At 30.2% G+C, this 3,254-nt stretch overlaps 1 long non-coding RNA gene across 1 annotated transcript; it reads left to right on the forward strand.

Annotated features, from left to right (window-relative positions):
- The first annotated feature begins 941 nt into the window (after positions 1–941).
- On the forward strand, positions 942–2,887 carry LOC146956603 (uncharacterized). The gene is made up of 2 exons (XR_015020389.1): positions 942–1,475; positions 2,314–2,887. It is a non-coding gene; the product is annotated as an uncharacterized LOC146956603 (long non-coding RNA).
- The last annotated feature ends 367 nt before the right edge of the window (positions 2,888–3,254 follow it).

Here is a 3,254-nt window from a genome sequence, read left to right on the forward strand (position 1 = left end):
ATCCAAGATTTTAAGCAAAGTAAAATTAAAATCCCTAAAAATTCATCTATTCTTATAGAAGTACAATCAATTAAATACCATGTGTAAATAATTCAAAGAATACGTGCAACGCGCGCGGGTCAAAAGCTTGTTTATAATTCAATGCAAAGTACCAAATATTATATAAAATTTATAAATGTTCGCTTAATGTAAGGAAGAAAAAAAAAACTACCAAAGACAACCGCTTTAATAGAAAAATATTTTATAAACTTCTTTCTAAGACCTATAATGTAGAAAGAGAAATTCTTGTGTAGGAACAAACCTAACATATCATTCTTACAAACAACAAATTAAAACATGACACATCATTGTTTTATTTTAAAATAATTTGGAAATAATTTAAGTAAATGAAAAATAACTGCTCCTCCTCTCTCTCAACCATTATTTGCAGTTAGTATTCACCACCACCAATCATGGTTAAAAGAAAAAAAATGACGTGTCATGTTTTAATTTGTTGTTTGTAAGAATGATAGTTAGGTTCGTTCCTACACAAGAATTTCTCATGTAGAAATGCCTTGAATACTTTAAAGGAGAATGTTGGCGTTGGTCGAAAATATACATATTTAAGAAGTCCTACATTACTTAACTTAGAATTGAAAAGGGATATATATATATATATATATATATATATATATATATATATATATATATATATATAGTCCCTTCAGTAAATTAATAATGGTATTAAGAATATGTCTCTTCGGTAAATTTTTCCTCTTCAGAGATAAGTATTATTAAGATTATAATCTCTTTCGATATATATTGTCCCTTCAAAAATAATGATTTTAATAATATAGTTCCTTTGAAAATATGAATGGTCTTAATAATATAATTTCTTACTTTATTAGACATAATTATGAACCGTGCAACAAAACGTGTAAAAGAGAACAAGCTAGTCAACAACTCAACCTAGCAATCTTTTCGATGAAAAAAAATATTTTTAACCAATTTTAACTATATTGTTTCAACAGTTTAGTTTTTCTTCAACGATCAACAAAAAGAATTAATTCCTAAAAACAAGGAATCAAATTCTTTTTGTTGCACAGTGAAGAAAAAAAGTAGCTATCGAAATTCGAAATATAAAGTAATTGAAGAATCTTGAATATTTAAAATGTAGGCTCGCTTCTTACTTTATATTGGACATTTGTTGTATTTTTCTCCGGATGTGCCGATGTGGGATATAAAAACTACTACCATACATAATACCATATTACTATGAAGTTTTACCATGAAAGATTTTTGAACCAACTTGGTAGTTAATTTCAACAAGAAACTGATCTTCAATTTCCACCTTATTTCTGTCATGTTCGTTCCTTTAATTTCCATACCTTATATTTACGATATCAGAATATGCTAAATTACAGTGGGAACTTCATCATGATCAGGAAAAAGCTGTCTTTATTCGAACACGCAGTTCAGGCTACCCCTTGAGAAAGGTAAAATTATTGATACACATCTTTAAGATATATAATAATATGTTTTGTTACTTCACATTCTTATTAGTGCAAAACAAGAAAAAACAAAATTCATAAGTTATTACAGAGTACCAATTCTGTTAGACATTAGTTAGTTTCATATGATTTTAGCATTTGTATCTCATTTTCTACATCTTTTTCAATATGATTCCCTTATGAGATTTTCTCTAATTCTTTGAGCCATCAGGCTCCTTTTTTCCCTTCGTTTTCACATCCTCGTTAAAAGTAAATTCTGCATTGAAAGAGCGGTTGTATCATATGCAACTCACGTGCTTAGAGGCGGTGCAGTATTCATGAGTATGATCGTTCGTTTAAACTATGATTGTCGTTGTTGACAATAGAAGTGGTAATATGTATCAATTTTAATCTGTTAGAAGATTTTTGGAGTTGATTGGCTCATTTGAAAAATGTTTCACATGTCTCTAGTTCTTCATTACTAGATGAACAAATCAAAAAGACTTTAAACTTGTATATCATTTTCTTCTTTTCTCTTATACTCTAATTTTAGAGTATCATGAGATGTATTGTAAGTATTTCATCGAAAGAGTGTGGTTGTATTTATAGGTGGCACAATAGATCACTTTTCTTCTTTTCTCTTATACTCTAATTTTAGAGTATCATGAGATGTATTGTAAGTATTTCATCGAAAGAGTGTGGTTGTATTTATAGGTGGCACAATAGATCACTATGCTTTGCAATTAAAGAAAACAGAAAAACAGAATAAAAAAATATCTACTTTATTCTAATCATTATATTTATCTTTGTCTAATTGCACATTCTCCAATTTTAATTTTAATAGGTAGTATATAAGTTATACCTTTTGGCTTTAAGGTAATGATGTGTTGTTTATCATTGAGGAAGCAATAACATTGGATCATTTGGTGACTCGCGGCATTATTTCTCAAGACTTGCAATTATGTGTGGCAGGTTGTGGAATATCAGATATGGTTCATCATGTGTTTCTATCTTGTCCCACTCTTGCTTCTCTTTGGAGTCTTGTTAGATTGTAGATTGGTGTGGCATCTGTCAACCCGAATCAATTACATGATCATTTTGTTCATTCTTCAAGTGGTTTACTAGCGCGTCGCTCCTTTATACAACTCCTTTGGCTTTGATGTGTTTGGGTTTTATCAACAGAGCGCAACAATAGATTATTCAAGAACAAGGAAAACTCTTGCTCATAAGAACTCGAGGTCCTTTGGCATTCATATATATATGTGGTGGTCGAACCCGTTTATGTGTATGGGTATAGGTTAATTTATTTTTGTTTCCTTTGATTTCGACTACTTTGCATGTAAGTTTGTAAACTTTTGAGGTCCTTGTTGCTACACTTTGTGATTATAAAAACTCTTTGTAGGTCTTAATATATTTCATTTATGTTTGTTAAAAAAAACAATTTATAAAAATATTAATAAACGATACTAATTTTACCATTGAAATCAACACAATTAATTATGGGTAAATTTTCTTAGACACCCTTTTAATCCATCCACCTCTTACACCACTCCACCGTGGCAATTTTTTTTTGTCTTATTCAAACAAAATAATATAAAATATAACCTAAATATCATTAAAAAATATTAAAAAGAAAAACTAGTTTATGTCTTTTCATCCTCCCACTCTCCCAGCTCTATCACTTCTTCTTCTTTCTTTCAATCCAGCCTACCTCCGCCGCTACCGGCGTCGGCCTCCTTGCCTTGCATCGCCGATAGTCGTCCCTCTCTTCGTCCATCTTAGATC

Source organism: Medicago sativa, chromosome 1, assembly GCF_051527215.1.
Source record: "Medicago sativa cultivar Bolivia chromosome 1, Bolivia_mono, whole genome shotgun sequence".
Lineage (NCBI taxonomy): Eukaryota > Viridiplantae > Streptophyta > Magnoliopsida > Fabales > Fabaceae > Medicago > Medicago sativa.